Source organism: Lissotriton vulgaris, chromosome 8, assembly GCF_964263255.1.
Source record: "Lissotriton vulgaris chromosome 8, aLisVul1.2, whole genome shotgun sequence".
NCBI lineage: Eukaryota > Metazoa > Chordata > Amphibia > Caudata > Salamandridae > Lissotriton > Lissotriton vulgaris.
In genome coordinates this window covers 823,672,246-823,684,523 of record NC_141696.1, presented here as the reverse complement: position 1 = coordinate 823,684,523, position 12,278 = coordinate 823,672,246, and positions in this window count along the sequence as shown.

Below are 12,278 nucleotides of genomic sequence, written 5' to 3'. Positions count from 1 at the left end.
TCATCGTATGATTAGTTTACTTATGTAGTCACAAAATACATTTAGCTACTCTTCCATTCTTTCCTAAGCATTTCATGTGAACAACTTGACTTTTTGGGCCTAACAGATTTGTCAGTGGTAAGAAATATAGAATGTAACAGTCTATGGCATTGGGTTGGAGTTGACTTTCCAACCGAGCCATCTCACACTGAACTTGAAAGAGTGTATGCAGAAATGGAATATGCACAGAACAAATAATGCAGCACATGCAGAAATGTCATTGAATTATTTTTCTTTCTAAGGGGAAATTGCAGCTCAAGAAAGAACACATTTAAAGCTTAAAATACAAATATCAGGTTTAAACGAGATAAACATAATTGAAATCAAATATAGTGTATCAAATCATTATCTCATAATAAAAGAATAATACATGTTTCACCAATGTATTATTAAACTAAATTGATTAGTGTTGGCTATGGCCTACTGCCACGAATGTTTCAACATCCTTACATATAAAATATTCTTAAAAACCATTTTGCTAAACATATTCTACATTTTTATAATCAATAGGGTCTCTACTATCACATCTGTAAATTTAAATTTCCTAACTACTTTTATTGCATAATTGCACCACAATCTATCTCTAATACATTTGCAATGAAAGGCAATTGAATTGTTATGCCTCGCCATTAGATTAATTAGTTTTCATCAGTACATGAATAGTAAAACAGCATTTCATGACTAATCTTGTTATTAAAATCTATCAAGAAGCATTTTAACTATTGATGTATTTTCTTTTTTTTTAATTCTTTCAAGCACACTTTTATGGAACACTTCTGAAGAAGCCCTGTCTGGATCCATCCAAACCAGAGAACTTTAAACCTATTTCCTTGTCACCATTCTTCGCTAAAATAGCAGAAAAGCATGTCAACCAACAGTTGATGAGGTATATTGAGGCGAATGGCTTGCTACATGGGGCCCAGTCTGGATTTAGACCAAGCTTTAGTACAGAATCAGCACTCTTAGTGGCTTCAGAACCATTGAGACTCACTGCTGATGAGGGCAAGACAGCTGCCCTGGTCATGCTGGACCTGAGTGCAGCCTTCAACACCATGTCCCATGGTCTTTTATTAGAACGACTGTGGCATTACGGTGTCAGGGGTTGAGCTATTGAATGGCTGGCAGACTATCTTCAGAATTGCAAATTTCAGGTGCTACTGCAGCCATGTTCATCTGCGATTCTCTCACTGCAGCAGGGAGTGCCGCAAGGCTCTGCCTTGAGTCCGACTTTATTAAATCTATATATGCGCCCCCTAGCTCATGTGATTGAGCTTTATGTCATTAAGATTGTGTCGTATGCTGAAGTCACTCAGCTAATTATCACTCTTGCGCAGAACAAAGGTACTGTCTGGTGAATTTAGCTGAATGGATGGAAACCAGCTGCCTGAGACTTAATGATGAAAAGACAAAAGTCTTGGCTGTAGGGAAACAACCATCGACATGGTCCTCCATCTGGTGGCCAGACAACCTAGGCCTGACACCAACTCCTAAATCAAAAGTTAAAAACGTGGGCCTTGTATTTGATTGTACCCTGTCTTGTGATAGCCAGGTAAATGCCCTGGCCGGAACATACTTCGGTTTCTTTAAAAAACTCTAAAGATCATGATGCTCCTTCCCAATTCGGCAAGGAAGCCTGTACTTCAGGACCTCTTGGTATCCAGATTAGATTACTGCGATGCCCTCTATCTTGGAGTCACTCAGGAAAGGCTGAAAAGAGTTCAGAGGGGCCAGAATGTTGCTGCACGGATGCTCCTAAATATTCCCAGAAACTCTCCTATGGGCGCTGCCCTTTTACAGCCCCATTGGCACCCTATGAGGGAAAGAGTCTCCTTCAAGGCAGTCTGCATCGACTATAAAATCTTGAAACAGGGAGGTCCTCATTACCTTTTGCCCCTGACTAAATGGTACCATCCGAACAGATGCTGCAGGTCCTTAGGGGCAGGGCTGACTGTGAGCACTAAGATAAAACAAGCACGTTTGGTTGTCCATTCCTTCAGGCATCTGACAGCAAAGTTGTGGAACTCCCCTCCCTTCTGAGTTGAGACTGGACTGCTCTGAAACTACAGAATCACTGATAAAACATTGAGTACCACAACATCGAGGTACAAAAATATTGTGCCAAAAATATCCAAGTCAAAAATATCGACATTTAATCTACATCATGGTAAGTACAAAAATATTGAAATTAATATCAATGTCTAAAATATCGTTTTTAAAAATATCATTTTTTTTAAATGTTTAAAAAAATGTAAAGTAAATAGTACATATAATTGAAAGAAACAGTTAAAAATATTTAAAAATGTTTATAAAACATAACTAATACATATTTAAAATAAATTAAACATACATATACAAAATATAATATATATACTTACTAATATTTGTAAATAAATATTTTAATAATGTATAAATTGTTAAAAACATGTTATAAGTTATAAATACATATATATACACATACAAATATAATATACATAAAATATATATAACAAATTTAAAAAACAACAATATTTTAAATCTTTATAAAAAAAATTATATACAACATTAACTAAAAGAAAACAGAAAAATATTGGATAGCGGAGGAAATAAAATTACTATTCCATCTCCAGAGAGTGAAACAGTGCAAAATTAGGGAAAGTCTTTGATAGCGTAGAGGTAACAATTACTATTCACACTCCAGAGAGTGCAACAGTAGGGAAAGTGTTGAGCACCGGAGAGGTAAAAATTACTATTCCAACTCCAGAGAGTGCAACAGTAGGGAAAGTGTTGGATAGCGTAGGGGTAAAATTCACTATTCCCGCTCCAGAGAGTGCAACAGTAGGGAAAGTGTTTGATAGCGTAGGGGTTAAAAATAACATACTTACCAATTAGCTAATTGTTTTAAATTAAATAATGAATTAATAATAAATTAACAATAAATTATTTATAAATACCAATAAAATAAATTAATAATTACTTTAATAACATTAAATTACTTCCCACCCTATTCCCCAATGAACCCACAACCCGCTCTGCATAAAAATTAACACAATTAATATAATTATCAATTAATAAAAATTGATTACCAATTAATATGTAATCAACAATAAACTATCAATACCAATAAATAATTGTTAATAAATAATTACCAATTCATAATTCATTATTAATACCAATAAATATTAATTAATAATTACTTAATTGTAATAAAATACTTCCCATCTTATTCCCCTATAAAAACACAACCCGCTCCTAAACTAAATTAACACAATTAATATATTTATCAATTATTCAATAATAAAAATTCATTACCAATTAATGAACAATAAATTATTTATCAATACCAAAAAATAAAAATTATTATTTAATGTAATATAATTCATTAACTTCCCACCCTATTCCCCTATAAACCCACAACCCGCTCCAATAAAAAATGAACACAATTAATATAATTATCAATGAATCAATTAATAAAAATATATTACCAATTAATAAATAATAAATTAATTATCAATGCCAATAAGTAAAAATGAATCATTACTTAATTGCAAATAAATTACTTCCCACCCTATTCCCCTATAAACCCACAGCCCACTACGGAACTAAAATGCAAAATGTAATTAATAATTTCTAAAAATTATGATTTAATTTATTATAATTAAATTACTTCCCACCCTATTCCCCTATAAACCCACAACCCACTATGGTACTAAAACGCAAAATGTACTTAAAAAAATTACTAAATTCTAAACATTTAATGCATATATTTAAAAAAAATACAAAACATAACAAAACATGTGAAACACACACATATAAAATACATAATAAAATACATAACACTAACATAAACATGGATATTATTAACATCGATATTTTTGCTATCGATATTACTAACTTTTATATTAACAAAAACGATATTTCTTACCTTCAGGTCGATATTCTGGTCACTGATATTCTTGACATCGATATTCTGTCCCTATGATATTTAAAGCTTGATATTTAAGTAGATCGAAATAAAAAACTCAATATTATGTCTGGGCACCGAAACTACGTTCCGAAAAAACACAAAACTTGTTTTTTTTAGACAATTGTATTATCACTGGAGCAATTGCAGAACCCTTGTGGCCTGTGGAAGCCTAGCGTGGGGACTCTCCGCATGGAGTAACCGTGCGCTTTATAAAAACCCCACTAAGTTAACTTGTCTCATTGCTTTATCACTTCCTTCATCTTGTGCAATGTGCACTTTGAGGTTTTTGTGTCTAGGGGCCCGATGTAGGTGGCCCAATACCGATCGGTAACAGCCGAAAATACCGATTTTCGGCCGTTACCGAGCGGTATCGAGCCATCGGGATGTAGGAGTCCGAAATCAGGCCGAATCGGTAATTTCACCGAATCGGTAAAGTTACCGAATCAGTAAAATACCGATTTGGAAAAACACAGATTCGGTAAATTACCGATTCGCTAACATACCGAATCGGTAAATATACCGAATCGGAAAATATACCGAATCGGAATATTTACCGATGCGGTAGAGTTACCGAATCGGTAAATATACCGATTCGGAATATTCACCGAATCGGTAGAGTTACCGAATCGGTAAAATACCAATTCAGATAATAAGAAGAGGCAACAACGTTGATAGAGATGTAGGGAAGCACAGAAATACCGATTTAGCCTCAAAATCGTATTTACGAGTCGGTAATTACCATGCATTGGAATCAGGTGGTAACCAACTGCAACCTATAAAATTAGACCCAAAATGCAATGCAACTTGCAGGATGGCGGCATTTTATGTCATTGCAAGACGGCTACGGCTACAGCAGGAAGGAGAGAGGGAATGGCAGAGAGAGGAGCAGGTCTACAGACAGAGGATCACCCTGTTCATGCTCACAGAGGCAGAGATCCTACAGAGGTACAGGCTGGACTCAGACAACATTTTGGACCTCATCAGGGACCTCCAAACACTGTTGGAGCACACCACCCCAAGGGCACACGCAATCCCACCGCACGTACAGGTGCTATGCAGCCTACACCTGCTTGCGTCTGGCAGCTATCAAAGTGTAGTTGCTGCGGTAGGAGGGGTGACCCAGAGCAGCCTGTCAAGGTCTTTCCACAAATTCCTTGACGCCATGATACAGAGGATGGACCAATACATTTCTTTCCCTGCAACCCATGCGGAACTGGTACAAACAAAAGCCGACTTTTACCAGATGGCACGATTCCCCCACATCATTGGCTGCATTGATGGCACGCACATTCCGATTTGCCCCCCTGCTGACACAAATACATATACCGCAATAGGAAGTCTACGCACACCATCAATGTGCAGGTGATTTGCAATGCAAAGTGCGCCATCACTGACCTGGTGGCAAAATTCCCAGGGAGTACCCACGACTCCTACATATTTCAAAACAGCGGCATCTATGCACGGCTGACGGCAGGGAAATTTGGTGAAGGATACCTCCTAGGTGAGACACATTGTCAGACCCCCATAACAAAAATAGCAGTGTGAAGTACATGTATGCATGTGAGTAATGTTACCCCTTTTCCTTCTAGGCGACAGTGCATATGCCCTCCGCTCATTCATACTCACCCCCTACCTCAACCCCTCAACACCCAGCCAAAGGAGGTATAACCGGGCCCACAAAAGCACAAGGAATGTAGTAGAACGGACCTTTGGCATCTGGAAAAGCTGGTTCAGGTGCTTGCACAAGAGTGGAGGTGCAAGGCAGTATACCCCCATCACCTGCTGTAAGATCATTGCTGCCTGTGCAATGTTGCACAACCTTGCGGTGAAGAAGGGCACTGAGGTGGAGTTGTCAGACCACGAGGACCATGACGACGACATTGCTGTGCCACAAACACAACCTGCTGGAGTATCTACACCAAGTGATGGCAGATACAGACGTGAGGAGATAACTGAAAACTATTTCTGAGTGAGTACAGAAAAACAGACAGGTTATGGATGTGAAAAAAAATAATTTAATGTTGCCACAACGTTCAAGCACTGATGTGCAACAAATGAAAACATTCATTTGAATGTGGGGACTGGTAATGCCCCGGGTTGCCTCACCTACACTGTCAAAGTCATTTTCTGCTGCGCTTCACAATGCCACTGGGATGCTGCTCACCCCCTTCAGCATGGCCTGCAGCCTCTGCTGAGCGCCTGGTGCTCCTGCGTGGCTCTAAAACAGCGCTAGCCGGGCTGCTGCGGCTACTGCTGTCCTCTGCCTCAGCCACGTCCAGGGCAGGATTGACAACAGTATTTGATATGATCATAGCCTCCATGGCACTGGTGATCCTGGCCATGCCCCTGGTCACCTCCGCTGTGTTTTGAGTCAGGCTCTCCTGCGTGTTCACCCCTCTGCGGCATAGCTGGGAAGTTGCCGCGGCCAGCCGGTTCATTGCCCTGTTGTGCACCAGCGCATCCCTGCGCCTTGTGTGCTCGATGGTTTCCATTTTGGCACAAAGCTGGGTGATGGCGGTGGTCATGCGTGCCATTCCAGTAGCAATGTCGCTGTTGGTTTTAGCTACCTCCCTGTTGCTTGCCACCAACTCACATATGCCCTTGCCCATTTCTCTCATTTGCAGATTGTGTGCCCGGAATTGGCGGTGGCATGCCTGAATGGATTTAGCCTGCATGCGCTGGATGCGCCCCATGCTCCCCTCAAGGCCACGGAACACTGTGCCCTCTCCTGTTGGACCTGCACTGCTGGGAGTGCGTTGGCGGCGGCGAGTGGTGGTGGCCTGCTGGGTGAACTGCTGTGCAGCAGGAGTGTCTGGTGTGGGTGCTGGTGCCTGACCCTCAGCTCCCGCCATGACTGTCATTGGGGCCACAATACTCCTCCTGGCTGGTGAGGTCGCAGGTGCTGGCAAGGACCGTGATGGGGAGTTCTCAGGTGAGAACATCAATGGGGGGGATTGAGATAGTTGTGGGGAGTGGGGAAAGAAGAGGGGATGAACAGGGTCGTCCTCATGGACCATGGCAGTGCTGTCTTCCTCCTCCTGCGAGGCATCTATGGTGCTTGGCCCTGCCACCACACTCTCCGCCGTCGCTGGTGCTGTCCCTTGTGCAGCTGATGCTCCACTGCCTGATGTTGCCCCTAGGTATTAAGAAGCATATGTAAACTGAGTGCAAATGTCTTACAGTCACTACAATAGAAGCATTGCACATTTCACTTTCATTACTCTGATTTTCTTTCAGTGCCTTACTGATTTATGTACACTGACAAATGGTCCTACATTAGCTGACTACATTTCCCACAATGCATTGCTCATGTTTGGTGCTAGCAGTACTGGGCTGGGGTTGGGGTGTACACTAAGGCTAAAGGGGAGGTGTCTGCTTGGGTGTGTCATGCTGCGCAAGCCTCTTACCTTTTGTAGTAGCTCTGGCTGAGCTGTCCAGATCTCCTACTCCCACAACACTGTCCGTCTCGATGGTTGTGGCCACCAGTTCCTCCAGGTCAGTCAGAGGGGGCGCGGGGTTCCTGCCTCCACCGGTGACACCAGCCTGTTTGTGGAGCTATGCCAATTTTTTCTTGGTGAGGCTCCTGATGTCATAGAACCTTTTCTTTAAGTCCTCTAGGCTCCTGGGAGTCACACCCACAGCATTCACCTTCTCTCCTATGGCAGTCCACAGTTTCCTTTTGGCAGACTCTGGAACTGTGAGGGACTGCCTCCCAAAGAGCTGTCTGTGGACCCTAACCAATTCCTCCACCAGTACTTGCAGCTCCATGCTGCTAAACTTCAGTTTACGTTTCCTTTCAGCCTTCTGGCTCTCTGTGCTGCTTGCAATTTCCACAGTCTTCCAATTCACCAAACACTCTCCCTGCTGCTCTGTCTCTCTGCTCAGCTCTGACTGTCTCTCCAGAAAATTCTAATGAGTTGCAGCTGCCTGGGTAGCCACTCCCTGGTAGGGTGGGGGAGGGTGGTACCACCTGATTGGCTGTTTTCATTACTTTCACTTTTACTTGCTTGCCGATTCTGTAGTTGCCGAATATGTATTTACCGATTCGGTATTTACCGAATCGGTATTTCCAATGCATTCCTATGGGCCTTTTGGCCCATAGGGTTGTATGGCCATTACCGAATATGTATTTACCGATTCAGTAAATACCGATTTGGTAACTACCGAAACCCGATACCGATTTTTAACGATTCGGTATTTTTCAGAATTTTTTTGCTACATCTCATTTACCGATTTTTGAATACCGATTCGGTAAAAATCGGTATTAAAAAATCGGTAAATGACTTTTACCTACATCAGGCCCTAAATCTGTAAAAGGGCCATGTAAAGTGGTTTTGAAATATTTTGTTTATCACTCCCATTGCTATTCTCACCCCTTGCATGCGTTTGTCGGCCAACATCAGTCCCGATCACTACTCTGTAGTGCAGTGCACGTCCGTTGGCCGATGCGGCCCCACCGGCGCAATCGAACACCGGTACCGCGGCGGATTTGCTGCTGCGGTGTTGTAAGAATAAATGTCCAGGAGAGAAAGCTAGAGGTAATAAAAAAAGTAATGTGTGTACAGATATCTCAACATAGGAGAGAAATGTGTACTAGCATTATTTGGGGTCAGCTACTCACTCAGTTTGGCCAAAATCGTTTGTAATTTCCCAGAAGAATCCTCTGATTCCTGCTAGATAAAGTTTTCCAGGCAGTTGGTATCCAAGTCAGTTGCCATATTCCAGTCAGGATATTTTGCCTTATCCAAGATTGTTCTATAGAGGACTGCAGGGTCATTCGATTTAGTCAGGGCCAGACCGGGAAAACAAACCATCCTTGGCAATGCAGCAGGACCTGCCCCGAGTGGGGTAGGGGGTGCTTGGGAGAAACACTGCTGCCGCATTAGGTCTGCTGCCTGCCGCTTTAGCACTGCTGCCACTTTTGTTACAGGGGGCCGATATTGCAGCACTGCTGCAAAACCGGCCCCCAGTAACAAAACCATCCCACACCACTCAAAAACCGGCCACCACCCTTCCGGCCCACTGGGGAAACACCCAGTGCCCGCTAGGGCCAGTCTAGCCCAGCCCAGGATTTGGGAGCATAGATCCACATTCATGCCATAATAGGAGAGCTTGACAAATGTAAAGCGGTCAGCTGGGTTTGCCCACAATTTCGTTGCACAAAAGGGCAGGGGTTTATGAAACCGACTGAATATCCCTCAGAATAGATGGAAAGGAGAAAATAACAAGTTGGAAAAGAGCGAGGGAATGGCATGTACCACTAAGACACCCTTAAGGTCCAAGGGTGAAGTGCTGATAGTTGAATGGCTTGTGCACATATAGCAGAAAAAGAGGGAGGTGGGGCAAATTGTACTGTGGAGGAAGGATACACAAAAATTAAGCTGCTTCAGTTCTGGAAAAACCTTAGCGGGATAGTTCAATATTTTTTTTCATTTATTTATTTCTATTTAGATGTAGACTTTTCTAGACTATGGATATCATTTGAGAACGATGTTAGAGTGCTTAGCAAAAGAGTACATGAACATAATCAAAGTAGCTGATAAGCAGTGGCCAGGACAAATGCATAAAGTTGCAACTATAAGATATTTAGTATGATAAAAGCAAGTTAAGACTGGAGAACAAGGGAGTATTGGAGCACAAGGTAGTAACAATTGCAATGAACATTGCAGGTATTAAGGGTAGCTAGCCAAAATAATGTGTTTAGTAATGTTCCACATTGTTTGTTAAACGCAGACATAGAGTGTTGTTTTCAGATTTCTCGATTTTACCACAAAGTGCACTTTATCCCTCCAAATCCACGTTTTTCCAGGGGGAGTCTGCATTTCTTGGTACCAGTCTGGTGTATGATTGAGTTGAACGCCAATGGCTTCAAATTGTCAATCTTATTTTATGCTTGATGGACTTTACCTCTATTGTGACTCCAGTGGTGTCATCCTTAACATTAGCAATAGAGGATTTTATTGAGGGAAGATCTTTCATCAGAGATGTTAGAGTTACCCCATCCGTAAGGCATTGGATGGCGTAGCTGACTTTTATTCCCCAAGAATGGCTTTAGAAAACGTCTTCTTTGGTTTACTTTGAGATATGCACAGCCTGGTACTGGCTGCAGTGATTAACAGGTCTGCTGAGCACCTTACAAGCGAGCGTTTAACATCAAGAGGTAGCAGCCTTATCAGTAGAGGGGGCTGTTCAAATTGGGATATTAGATTGGGAGCAAGTGATCGCTGCCAACATAATATACTCAGTTTGCTTAGGTCAAAACACAGTTCTGCTTGTCTGATCAACCTCTGCTAGCAATGGCACAATTATCTGGGCAATCCTCAGAGAAGTATGTTTTAAGTTCAAGGTGTACCAATCACTTTAAAGCCAAGGAAACAACACAACAACATTCCCAAACTAATTTAGAAAACTAGAAAATAACTTAATGAGCAAGCAGGCACCGGGATCATAAAACTTGTATATGGAGAATTGGAAATATGAATGTTACATATTTTGAATCAGTAAATGCCTAAGAAAAGTAAAGCACAACTGAAATATGAAGGTTTGTAATTGGTGGGGTGAGGTATCGCAGTCAAAGTTTTTATCTTCAACAGTCTCTGAAATTGAAATTAAAATCTTGCGGCAGGGCAAAGTCCAAGGCTGTGACCAGCAAGGGTTCCTCAAGGTAGGATACATCACCGAGAAAGTCCCTAAAGCCATGGTTTTGGTGCCAAAGATTCTAAGCTGGACTAAGCCAGATTTTGTGGCCCTGAAGGACGAACTGGGTTTTCTTTCCCATCTAGGGTGCGACCTGCCAAAGCATGTCTCAGCACCTTGCCTTCGTCATATAGAGGTGGAAAAAATGATTAGGCCTCTCATTTCTCAAATTGCTGAAAAAGTTACTCCTGGTCAGTCCTACATACCCCTAGGTCCTCAAAGAAGGTTTTTAAGTTCTTGGTCTTTCTTCAGCCAGGTCTCCTGTAGGGTAAAAAGCCTCTGTGGTCAGCTGGGTCTTTTTGGAGTTAATAGTACTTCTGATTTTTGTGTCCCTGAATCAAGCAAATAGAGGCCAACCATGTTAGCATTAGAGAACACTTCCAGCCCTTGGGTGCCAGTAGGAGAATTGAAATGAGTCCTCTTCTTACAGCAGGAGTCTTATCCTAACAGGTAGAGTCTTGCCAGATCCAGGAACATTCTGAAGAGGGGATAGTTCAGGTGCCAGATTCATCCTGTGCTTTATCCAATGAATGGAGAATCTCTGCCCCCCAATACTAACTATTTTCCTGCAGTCAAACCACCTTCTTGTGCATCACTTCTTTTTTGCCTTGTTATAAAATTACTCTGAAGCCCCTGTGTCAATATGGCAGAATCATTCTGACACCAAGCAGGTCTGTCTTCAGCTCCTTTGACGCACTTCTATTTAGATGAGTTCTTCTACCTGATAGGGTCCAAACTAGTTCCCTCCACCACCGTGACTTGAGCCTGGCTGCCCAGAAGGGCCCTGTGAAAGAATAAGAGAAGCCCTCACTTGCATCTTTTTTTGTTGTTGACATTTTTTGTTGAGTTTTATAATATAATTTCGAGTTAAGAACAATGCAATAAAACATTGGTAATAAATACGATAAAAATAAAATATATTAATGGAGGTATAACATTTTGCTGTTGATTAAAAACGAATAAGTATGGAATATATAGATATATGATACATAAGTAAATAAATAAGCAAATTGAGATGTAATAAAAGTCAATGTAGATAATGAATTAATGAAGCATACAAAAGAGGTAGTGCTAAGGCTTACATTGTTCTGCCTGCTGTACCTACTCACTCCTAAATAGCTAATGTCTGCTGAGTCCTTAACATAACCCTGTTCTTTTTCGGCTCAGAAACAGTCCATTGTCTTCTGAGTAATGGTTGTTAACTTTCCCAGTTAAGGATGTATAGTATATCCCTGGAGATGTGATGAGTGAGACACTGGTTTTAAGTCAGTTCTGGTGAAGGTAGTTGAAAGTTAATGTCTATAAAGTTACTTTTACACTCAGGTTATCGAAAATCTGATTTTACAGCTCAACCATATTTTGAAAATTAAGAAATAATTTTGAATGACTTTGTTTTCATCCTTCCAAGCAGAGATATAGAATTAAATATTTAATTCCACCTAAACCTGTCGTTTATTAAATGTAGCTGAACCTACACATTGAAATAGTTTGTAGTCCTTCTGTCACTGAGGGCACTATTTTTAAAGATAAAGTGTGGGACGTTTTTATACATCAAACATTCTACCTTAGGGCCTTATAAGACAGATTTAGAGGTGACTTA